The sequence below is a fragment of the Dermacentor silvarum genome, chromosome 1 (assembly GCF_013339745.2).
Source record: "Dermacentor silvarum isolate Dsil-2018 chromosome 1, BIME_Dsil_1.4, whole genome shotgun sequence".
NCBI classification, from domain to species: domain Eukaryota; kingdom Metazoa; phylum Arthropoda; class Arachnida; order Ixodida; family Ixodidae; genus Dermacentor; species Dermacentor silvarum.
Window position 1 is genome coordinate 359,878,580 of NC_051154.1, and position 11,874 is coordinate 359,890,453.

Below are 11,874 nucleotides of genomic sequence, written 5' to 3' on the forward strand. Positions count from 1 at the left end.
TATTCCATTGAAAATCTGACTTTTAACAATTGGAAGGCGGCAACAATTTCGTGCATGTATCCACGAATGCTGGGTTGCATGATGGCACGTGACGACACAATAACATCTGGCAAAGCGTTTGCTAGTCTTACTTGCAAAACGGTCCTCAAAAATATATTCGTTTGATCGCGAAAAAGAAAACCTAGAGACAATTTGTCTCACAAACAAATGAATCAAGCCCAGTCCTCCGGACCGCACTGGAAGAAACAGGTTGGTGCGGCTGACCCTTTCCCATGATGAATTCCACACAAAGACTGCTAACACTCTATGCGGTCGTTGACTACCTAAACGCGACATGTGCAGTGCTTGCAAGACATACCATACCCGAGCAATAATGAAAATGTTGCACACTGTGGCTCGGGAAAAAATCGATAAATCCCGTCCACCCCATTTTTTTGTTTTTTCGCGAGCTTTGTCTGTCTCCTCTTTCCAGTATTCTTGTGTGTCCTTGTAATGTTGGAGTGGTACGCCTAGGTATTTGCTTGGAGTAGTTGCCCATCGGATGTTGGCGTACGTGACCGGTGTGCTATCCCAGTCTCCGTGCCAAAACCCCTGACATTTTTCCCAGTTTATTCTACTCCCGGTGTACTGACAGAAAACCGTGGCATCTCTTATAACTTTTGTTACACTTTCTCTATCAGTACAGAAGACAGCTATATCATCGGCGTAAGACAATACTTTGACCTCGCATGCAATGAGGCGAAATCCTTTTATGTGCTCATTTTTAATAATCTTTAAACAAAAGGGCTCTAAGTAAATGCAAAAAAGTAGTGACGACAAAGGGCACCCTTGTTTCACTGAAGAGACAATCTGAATGCTTTCGCTTACTTGTTTGTTTACTATAACTGAAGCAGTGCATTCGGTGTACGACATTTTAACACCTTCCAGTATTAATTTTCCCACATTAACATATTTCAAAATAGAAAACAATATTTCATGTGTGACAAGGTCAAAAGCCTTTTCCAGATCTATTTGCAGCATGGCAACGTGGTTGGCAAATACATCACAACACTCTAAAATATTTCTTGCTACATGAATGTTCGTCGTTATGCTTCTACCTTTAATTCCACATGTCTGGTGTGGTCCGACTATATCTTTAATAAAGCCCTGTAATCTTCTTGCCAATACCTTCATAAATACCTTGTAATCTACGTTAGCGAGGGTAATTGGGCGGTAAGAACCAACCAAGAGTTGTTTAAGCCGGTCGTCTGTTTTCGGAATCAGAATGATATGTGACTGCCGGAAAGAAAGCGGAAGTTTTCCGACGTCATATGCCTCTTGCTTTCAGTATTGTATAAAATATTCACCAAGATAATTTCCAATAGAATCAGGACAACACTTGACTTCAGTCAACCAAGAGAACAGGCTGGCTTCAGGAAGGGATATTCTACGATGGACCATATCCATGCCATCAATCAGGTAATCGAGAAAACTGCGGAGTAGAATCAACCTCTCTATATGGCTTTCATAGATTATGAAAAGGCATTCGATTCAGTAGAGATATCAGCAGTCATAGAGGCATTGCGTAATCAAGGAGTGGAGGAGGCATACGTGAATATCTTGGCAAATATCTACAAGGATTCCACAGCTACCTTGGTTCTCCACAAGAAAAGTAGAAAGATACCTATCAAGAAAGGGGTCAGGCAAGGAGACACAATCTCTCCAATGCTATTTACTGCATGCTTAGAAGAAGTATTCAAGCTCTTAGACTGGGAAGGATTAGGAGTGAGGATCGATGGCGAATATCTCAGCAACCTTCGGTTTGCAGATGACATTGTCCTATTGAGCAACAATGGAGAGGAATTACAACAAATGATTGAGGACCTTCATCGAGAAAGTGCAAGAATTGGGTTGAAGATGAATATGCAGAAGACAAAGATAATGTTCAATAGCCTGGCAAGGGAACAAGAATTCAGGATCGCCAGTCAGGCTCTAGAATCTGTAAAGGAATATGTTTATCTAGGTCAATTACTCACAGGGGACCCTGATCATGAGAAAGAAATTTACAGAAGAATAAAATTAGGTTGGAGTGCATACGGCAGGCATTGCCAAATCCTGACTGGGAGCTTACCACTGTCGTTGAAAAGAAAAGTGTACAATCATTGCATTCTACCGGTGCTAACATACGGGGCAGAAACTTGGAGGTTAACAAAGAAGCTCGAGAACAAGTTAAGGACCGCACAAAGAGCAATGGAACGAAAAATCTTAGGAGTAACGTTAAGAGACAGGAAGAGAGCGGTGTGGATAAGAGAACAAACGGGGGTAGACGATATTCTAGTTGACATTAAGCGGAAGAAATGGAGCTGGGCAGGCCATGTAATGCGTAGGATGGATAACCGGTGGACCATTAGGGTTACAGAATGGATACCAAGAGAAGGGAAGCGCAGTCGAGGACGGCAGAAAGTCAGGTGGGATGATGAGGTTAGGAAATTCGCAGGCGCAAGTTGGAATACGCTAGCGCAAGACAGGGGTAATTGGAGATCGCAGGGAGAGGCCTTCGTCCTGCAGTGGACATAAATATAGGCTGATGATGATGATGATGATGCCTCTCGTATCACTGCATGCAGTACTTCAGCCATGCTACTTTTGAATTTCTTATAAAAAGCTGAACCCAGTCCATCGGGACCGGGAGACTTTCCGGGGCTTAGATCATCGATTGAATTTTCGATTTCCTTTATTGTAATTGATGCTTCTAGAAATGATGTAGCGTCCTTATCCAGTTGTGGCATTAGCGGTAGAAAAGCATTTTAAAACCCTCATTAATTTCTTTCTTTTGGCCAAACAAATTCCGAAAGTGTTCTACAAAAGCATTTTCTATTTCACTTTTCTTATCTGTTACTACGCCTCGGTACTTTATTTCTGTGATTTCGCTTTTTGTCGCGTATCTTTTTTCGTCGCTAAGGGCGCGTTTGGTGGGTGTTTCGTCCATCCACAAACGCTCCGTACGGGCCCGTATTACTGCACCTCTATAATTTTCGATGTCGATAAGCTCAAGCTGTCGCTTGGTATCTCGAATTTCTTTGCTGCGCAGGCCGGGGGCAACGCTTTCTTGGCTTATCAAGAAGTCCAATTGGGCTTGCAGTTCTTTTTCTTGTTTTAGTTTGACGTGCTTAAGTTCAGAAGCTCGTTCTATTGCTTTAATCTTTATCTTTTCTTTGAAAAGCTCCCATCTACCAATAATACACTGGTGCTCTTCTTCTAGTACGTAACTCATTCAGGTTTTCCTTCACGTAGTCCACGAAAGGTTTATCATCCAATAGATTGTCATTAAGTTTCCAGAGCTGCCAATTAAATCTACTTTTTCTTTTTTCTGCACCAAGCGAGAAAGACACTAAACTGTGGTCACTGAAAGAAACATGATTCACCGTGTAATTGATGCACAAGGGCACAAGAGCAGTCGATATGTAAGCTCTATCGAGTCTCGCGTGGCTATTTCCTTGAAAATGTGTGAACTGTGGAATGTTATTATCCGAAAACAAAGAAGCTACGTCATCTAATTTGTGTTCTTGTACTATGGCGCTCAAAAATATTGCACTTTTATCTCGGATGGGTTGTTTATTTGCTCTATCTTCTGGTGCGCAAACACAATTGAAATCGCCAAGTAATACCACTAGTTTATCGCAAAGCAGGTACTTTTCCATTTCCTCAAAAAACGATCTCCGGTCACGTTCCCTGTTTGGTGCATACGTGTTAATCACCCTCCAATTTTTCCGGCAAAGGTAAAATCACAAACAATGTATCGACCACTTTGACAAACACTTAGTGAATCTTCAACGATCCCGATAGAATTTCGAAGAAAAAGAGCACAACCTGCCGACAAGCCCACTGCATGGCTTATGCATACATTGTATCGATTTCGGAAGGGTAACACCATGCGATCGCTCTGTTCTTGCGTTTCTATCTTTGTCTCCTGAACTGCTATGACGTCCAGTTCATTTTCTAACATCAGGCGGCTAAGCTGGTACTGACGTCTCCGAGACGCCAGACCTCTCACATTTATTGTCGCTATGCGTAGCTCTGTTCCTGATTTTAACGCCATATTTAATAAGGTGCGGGTTGATCGCATGGGATTACCCGTTTACAATGTGAAGCAGTAAGCATTGTGGAACACTTACAGCAGACCTTGCAATCACTCCTCTTATGTGGTGCAATGTACGCCATGGGCCTCTTCAATCCGCAAGGCTTCACAACACTTGCACTCAGTCCGACCATAGTCCCCGAAAACTCCCCCGAAGACCACCCACACAGTCCCATGCGGAGACTCAGCGTCAAGGCGGCGGTTTGTCCGCCGACCGTCGCTCGGCCGAAATATTCGGCCGTGGTTTCATTGAGGTCCGCCTTGTGGTCATTTCCTTGAACGGTGGTTCTGTCCCTTCACCTCTTTTGTCCGCCTTTTCCTCGACGCTTTCCTCTAATGGCCGCTTGATGGGCTGTCCACTGGCGCTTTCGACGACTTCCATAGAACTCTCTTGGTTTTCCGCCACCTTTGTATCCTCGCTGGTAGGTTGGCAGGTGTCTTTTGATGTGGCAGCTTTTACGACTGCCGGACCTTGGTCTTCAGGCTCGCCCGCAGGTGGTTCACGCCTTTCCTCCAGCTTAGATTTGCTGGCTGACAATGTTATCATTTTTCCGGTTGCGGCGTCACCTGAAGGCTTGGCAGCTTCCTCGGCGTCGGTTTCGTCCATGAGGAGCTCGGATGGTTCCTCAGCACTCGAAGGCCCTGTGACGCTGGCGTATGTCTTAGGGCAATGTCCTTCTTCATGTCCGAATCTTCGGCATGCGCTGCATTTTGGAACTCTGCCGTCGCGACGGATGTGCCCCGTCGTATGACAGCGAAGGCACATTGGTGCACGACCCGATACGACAACCAAAGCATGTTCGCCTGCGACGTTCACCTGGTGTGGTAGGTCTTCAAGCTTGACGCCGGCTTTGAGTCGCAGGGACACCAACCGGGTGGTGGACCCCTTGTCAGCAATCCCGTGAACACGCCACCGTTCTCTGCTGATTTCCGTCACTCTTCCATAATGCAGGAAAGCCACGCGCACGTCGTCGTCTGGAATGTTGTGTAGTAGCCAGTGAACTTTCATTCTTACATCTTGATTTCTAGGATCAATGACGACGCAGCGTCGGCCTTTGACCTTCAGTTCACTTGCAGCGAGTATCTTCTTGACGGCTTCAGCACTCTTGAAAGTTACGGCCCACACATGGCTCATTCGATACGCCCCTAAGGCGATAACCTCAGGAAGCAGCGTCAACTCAGCCAGTGCGTCGCGAAAGTCCTCTACTCGGTAAGGTCGCGCTTGAACGTCCCCGTGAAGAAAAACTGTATTAATAACAAAACGACCTGTTGGCAAATTCGGCAAAATCATCTCGTAGTCTCCTTCCTGTGGAAAATTCCTGTTTCCGCGGCTGGAAGTAGCCGCTGTAGCCGCTCCTGCGGAGCCCGTCATCGCACGTCCGTTCGCTTCGACGGCCGGAAGTGGAATGAGCTATGCCCCCGACGTCCGAGAAGTAGAGAAGGCACGTTCCTATGAGCTTCAGACACGAAAATATTGCAAATACAAAAAACTGACAAAGGGGGCACCAGGGTTTGAACCGGGGACCTCTCGATCTGCAGTCGAATGCTCTGCCACTGAGCTATGCCCCCGACGTCCGAGAAGTAGAGAAGGCACGTTCCTATGAGCTGCAGACACGAAAATATTGCAAATACAAAAAACTGATAAAGGGGGCACCCGGGTTTGAACCGGGGACCTCTCGATCTGCAGTCGAATGCTCTACCACTGAGCTATGCCCCTTTTTTTTTCTTTATTGCCGTCGTCGACGTACAAAATCAAGGGTTACAAATGATAAAACGTGCCAGCCACACTTTGGCCAACACAGCACTAAAATCTTTTCAGTGACACCAGTTCATCGAGTACATACATCCATTGTGGTGGATCAGGCAGTGATTTGTAAGCGTCTCACACGTAAACAACACTCTCAATGAAGTGTTCTCGCACCGGTATTACAACCAAGTCTGCATGTTCAAATTGCATGCGAGTTTTCCACATAGCGTGGAGGCCCAGGACCATAATGAGGTCGTACGGTACTTGCTCTGAGGTATCTATTGGCAAAAAGCGTATCCCATACGGGTCCAGGGGTAACTGCTTCTTCAGCGTTCTCTGCAGAACGTCCCAGTGAAAGATCGGGTCCCAGCAATCTAGAAAAACATGTTCTATTGTTTCTGGTTTTTTACATAAAAAGCAGTTGGTGTTCCAGGGGATGAAAATACCCTTGCTATGAAGCCAGGTCTTAACAGGAAGTGTGTTTGAATGTAATTGGAAGAAGAAGGACTTAGTCAATGGCCGTACTGGCATTTTCTTCACTCTTTTTAGCACGTCCTGTCCGGGGCCTCCACGGTGTGGCGAGCGGTACAAAGGTACGGGGAGCATCGTGTCCACAAGATCTCTGTACAATTTTTTCTTTGTAACGGTGGACAGATACTGCTGTGAGAAACGCACATTTAACATCCTATGTGACATCACCACTTCACGCAGGTATCCTTTCACAGTTCCCGGCATGTTCTGAGACGACGAAACAACGAATCCCGGAAGAAGTCTGCCCAGCCGTACTTGTACTATTGTTCGAAGAAAGAGATCATTTTGATCCCGCAGAAACACCAAGCGTGACACAATTTGTCGCAAAAACAAGTGAAACAGACCCAGCCCACCTTTCTTGACCGGGAGAAACAAGTTTGTTCGACTCGCCCTCTCCCAGGTAGAGGCCCAAATGAAAGTAGCGAAAATGCGGTGAATTTTTTGTACGCTTACCCGCGCAGCACACAACACATTCATAACATACCATATCTTAGAAACTAAAAAGAGGTTGCAAACAGTGGCTCTAGAAAACATTGACAATTGCTTTCCTCTCCAACCGTCAGCCTTTTCCTTTGCTCTCGAAGCTTGGTCGAGCCAGTACGGTTCGGCCTCACGGTAACTTCCGAGAGGCACCCCCAGGTACTGTGTAGGTAACTTTGACCAATTCAATCGAGAAAAGGTCTCCGGCGTGTCTTCCCAACTCCCCCCCCCCCCATGCCAGAAGCCATAACTTTTATCCCAGTTTATCTGGGCTCCAGTTGAATCGCAAAACTTTTCGACTATAGCAGTTGCCTCTTTAATGCTCGCTTTATCTTTGCAGAAAATCGCGATGTCGTCTGCATACGCCAATATTTTAACGTGTGCTGCCTGTAGTCGATAGCCTGCTATGCGGTCGTTGTTCTTAATGGCCAAACAGAGTGGCTCGAGATAAGCAGCAAACAGAAGGGGCGAAAGCGGGCATCCTTGACGCACCGACGAGAGCACACGAAAGCTATCGGTGAGCTCCCCATTAACAATAATTCGCGTTGAGCAGTCTTTGTACGCCATCGTGACACCTTCCGTTATCACACTGCCAACATTTGTATGTTCCAGTATGCATAGCAGAGCCTTGTGCGAGACGAGGTCGAAGGCTTTCGCCAAATCTATCTGCATCATCGCGACGTAATCGCCAATCGCGTCGCAACACTCTAGCACACTTCGAACCACGTGTACATTTGTTGTAATACTGCGGCCTTTAATGCCACAAGTCTGCTGAGGCCCTACCAATGTTTTGATGGCACTTTGCAGTCGTTTCGCTAAAACTTTCGTGAATACCTTATAGTCAACGTTGGCTAGAGTTATCGGGCGATATGAGCCTGGCAACAAACGTTTCTTTTCGTCATCACTCTTCGGAATTAGCACGATATGCGAGGTTGTGAAAGACAAGGGCAATCTTTTTCGGTCATACGCTTCGCTGATAACTAGATGGAGGACATGAGCCAGCGCTGACTTAAACGTTTTATAGAAAGTAGCCCCTAAGCCATCAGGCCCAGGTGCTTTACCGGGCGCCAACTCGTCTATTGCGCACTCTATCTCACTCAGGGTAATGGGATGTTCTAGCCGTGCCTTAACTTCTTCATCGAGCTTTGGCATCAATGAAAGGAATTCCGTCTGGTAGCCATCTTTAGGTTCGCGTGGTTGACCTAAGAAGGCTTTGAAGTGATCGACGATCCCTTGTTTGATGTCGTTTTTGTCAGACGTGATGTCATTGCCTTTAGCTAGCTGGCGGATTTCCTTCCGACATGCGTACCTTTTCTCGTCTGAGAGAGCTCGTTTTGTTGGCACTTCTCCCGCCCACAGCTTCTCAGACCTTGATCGCACAACGGCGGCTTTGTATTTCTCAGAGTCTATCCTTTCGAGTTCGGCTTTCACTTCCTTTATTCCCTTAACATACACACCAGGCTGGACACTTTCCATGCTGATGAAAAATTGCAGTTGCTGGCGAAGGTTCGTTTCTGCCTGTTTCAGGTTATGCCGAAGGACACTGCTTCTTTCAATAGCCATTGTTTTTACTTTCTGTTTAAATTCTTCCCATTTAATGGCGAAGCTTGCTAATTCGACTGAAATCAGGCTTTCTAGTTCCTTCGCAACAGCATCAACGAAAGCATCGTCATCCAGCAACTGCGCGTTCAACTTCCAGAGGTCCCAGTTAAAGGTGTGTTTCATCTGTCTTTTCCCAAAGGTGGCAGTTACCAAGCAGTGATCGCTATATGCAATGGGTTGCACATCATATTCACTACACAAGGGCACCAATTCGGCTGACACATATAATCTATCTAGCCGAGCGTGGCTATCACGCTGGAAGTGAGTAAACTGCTGGTGAGTACCACTGGCAAAGACACTACCGATATCTTCCAAGTCGTAATCGTGCACCACTGCATATAGCAATTCAGCACTCCTATCGCGTACGTGTGAAAATTTTGCGCGGTCGTCAGCAGTGCATACACAGTTAAAATCGCCCAGCAGTATTACCACCTTGTCACAGTTTACGTACTCTTCAAGACGCTCAAAGAAGGATCGCTGGTCTGTTTGAATATTCGGTGCGTAGACACAAATGACACGGAAATCGTTATCGCAAAAACAAAAATCAGCCACTAAAAGGCGCCCACTTTCACACGAAAACACTGACTGCACACAAATGCCAAAGTTTCTTCGAATGAATACAGCGCAACCACCTGATCCACCAACAGCGTGAGAAACACACACGTCAAAGTGCGCACGAAAATTGGACGCCATTCTGTCGGTTAGTTCTTGGCTCTCTATTTTGGTTTCTTGGATTCCCACAAGATGCAAGTCATTATCTAAGAGTAGCCGGCTTCTTGCGCTGAGCCCTCGTACATTTAACGTGGCTACACGTAGGGCTCCTTCGATATTAGCTGCCATGACTACACGGTAGAATGGTGTCCATCACAGTTACGCAAGGGCGCGTGTTCATAATGACGCGCCGATAACCGCGTCGAGAGCCACAAAAGGGAACACAACCCGACCTCTCGAAAACAACACTCACATGCAACTCGGGCCCTCGTTCCTGACACATATCCAAGAGAATAGCGCTCAGGGTGACGGCCATTGCACTCACGAACCCCCCAACCCGCCTCAAGCAAAGCACAGTACAGAACTACGGAGGCGGTTTACCCGCCTGCCGTGGATCGGCCGTAATGTTCGGCCGCAGCTTCAAGGTTGGTCTCCTCATACCTGGCGCTTTGGGCGGTGGCTCGTCTTCGCCGCTGCTGTCCTGCGTCGTAGCCAGGCTATCGGTCTGGTCGCGCGGACGGGTATGGGTGTCCATGTTCAGGGGGGGGTGGAGGCCGCTCCCGGATCAGGTGGGCTCTCTTCCTCACGGTTCGGCATGGCTACAGTGCCCTCCACTTGTTCTTGCTGTTCAGTGGCGACGGCTTCATCGACATGTTGCCCCTGTTTCTGAAGTCGTGCCTCCGACTCTGCCACCTCGCCAGCTGCTTCCTTAGCCGTGGTCGATGTGTCTTCCATATCCACCTCGTCCATGAGTAGGGCGGAGTTGTCGTCGTTGCTCACGGGTCCGGTCACGCTTGCGTACGTCCGCTCGCACTGGCTCTCTTCGTGACCGAAGCGTCGGCACGCACCACACCGCGGTATGCGGCAGTCACGACGAATATGGCCTGTTCCGCGGCAGCGTAGGCAGAGAGGGGCCCTGCCCGGCACAACCACGAGAGCCAGCTCGCCGGCGACGCTCACCTGGTGCGGGAGGTCGTCAAGCATTACGCCCGGCTTCAACTTGAGCGTAACCAGTCTTGTAGTAGAGTTCTTGTCAGCCACGCCATGCACCCGCCACCGGTCGCGGGCGACGTCCGTGACCTTTCCAAACGGCGCGAAGGCAAGACGCACGTCCTCGTCAGGAACGGTGTGCAGCAGCCAATGCACTTTTAAGCGTACGTCCTGGTTGGCGGGGTCAATGACGAGGCATCGGCCCTTCTTGACCTGTAGCTCACCAACAATGACGATCTTCTTCACAGCTTCGTTGTCTTTGAAGGTCACGGCCCAAACATGGCTCATACGGTAGGCCCCGAGAGCCACCACTTCCGGCAGGAGCGATAACGGGGCGAGCGCATCGCGGAAATCTTCCACCCGGTATGGGCGGGCCCTGATATCACAATGTAAAAAAACTGTGTTCACAACAAAACGCCCTGTTGGCAAACTCGGCAAAACAACTTGGTACTCGTTGTCCGCAACGACACTCCTGTTACCGCGGCCGCTCTGGGCCGCTGAAGCCGCTCCTACGGAGCCCGTCATCGTACGTCCGTCACGCTCGGTGGCCGGAAGCAGAATACTGAGCTATGCCTCCGACGTCCGAGATGGAGAGAAGGCACGTTCCGGAGCTTCAGACACGAAAATATTGCAAATAAAAAGATAATAAAGGGGGCACCCAGGTTTGAACCGGGAACCTCTCGATCTGCAGTCGAATGCTCTACCACTGAGCTATGCCCCCGACGTCCGAGATGGAGAGAAGGCACGTTCCTATGAGCTTCAGACACGAAAATATTGCAAATACAAAAAACTGACAAAGGGGGCACCCGGGTTTGAACCGGGGACCTCTCGATCTGCAGTCGAATGCTCTACCACTGAGCTATGCCCATTTTTTATTTATTGCCGGTCTTTGACAATGTACAGAACAAAATCTCAAAAAGCACAACTACAAAACATATTGGAAAACATGAAAGCCATCAGTCCAACATGGACTGGCATTGTCGAATTAAAATTCTGTTAATGCTGTCAGAGGTTCTATCCTCGACCGCCAATCCGGTACACATTCTTGTGTTTTCTTTATTTCAATGAACCGAGACATACTGTCTGGAAAATAAATACGAGCCGGCCTAGCGTCTGGGTCACAATGGTACCCAGCCATCCATGCCTGCCATAAACAGTGGAGGCCATGGAGCATGATTAAATCGTATGGTACCCCGACCTCATTCTTTATCGCTAGGTACCTGATCCCATGCGGATTCAACGGAAACTCCTTCTTGATTGTCCGTTTTAGGACGTCCCAGAAGTAGACCCCTTCCCAGCAATGCAAGAACACATGATCTACTGTTTCAGGTTGCTTGCGAATCAAGCAGTGTGAGCCCCATGGTACAAGGAAGCCACGTTCTTTCATGAATGTCTTCACTGACAGTGTTCCTGTGTGTAGCTTAAAAAAAATGTTTTAACGCCAGTAGGCACCTCCATTCTTTTCACCCGTTTCAGGACATCCTGTCCTGTTCCTCCACTGTATACAGCTCTGTACAATGGCACTGGAAATACAATGTCGCATACATCTTTAAATAATGTCTTTCTTTTCACGTCAGAAAGATAATCGAAAGAAAAACGCGCAGAAAGAAAGCGCACACTATCGACTACTTCTTTAAGATAGCCGCGAATCGCCCCTGGCATACTATTAGTACTAACAATGAGTGCCGGCAAGGCG

General features: G+C 47.7%; 4 non-coding genes across 4 annotated transcripts; all 4 read right to left on the minus strand.

Annotated features, from left to right (window-relative positions):
- Positions 1 to 5,614: 5,614 nt before the first annotated feature.
- On the minus strand, positions 5,615 to 5,686 carry Trnac-gca (transfer RNA cysteine (anticodon GCA)). Its single transcript has one exon. It is a non-coding gene; the product is annotated as a tRNA-Cys (tRNA).
- Positions 5,687 to 5,762: 76 nt separating this feature from the next.
- Trnac-gca (transfer RNA cysteine (anticodon GCA)) lies at positions 5,763 to 5,834 on the minus strand. Its single transcript has one exon. It is a non-coding gene; the product is annotated as a tRNA-Cys (tRNA).
- Positions 5,835 to 10,827: 4,993 nt separating this feature from the next.
- On the minus strand, positions 10,828 to 10,899 carry Trnac-gca (transfer RNA cysteine (anticodon GCA)). Its single transcript has one exon. It is a non-coding gene; the product is annotated as a tRNA-Cys (tRNA).
- A 76-nt stretch (positions 10,900 to 10,975) lies between these two features.
- On the minus strand, positions 10,976 to 11,047 carry Trnac-gca (transfer RNA cysteine (anticodon GCA)). The gene has a single exon. It is a non-coding gene; the product is annotated as a tRNA-Cys (tRNA).
- Positions 11,048 to 11,874: the final 827 nt, after the last annotated feature.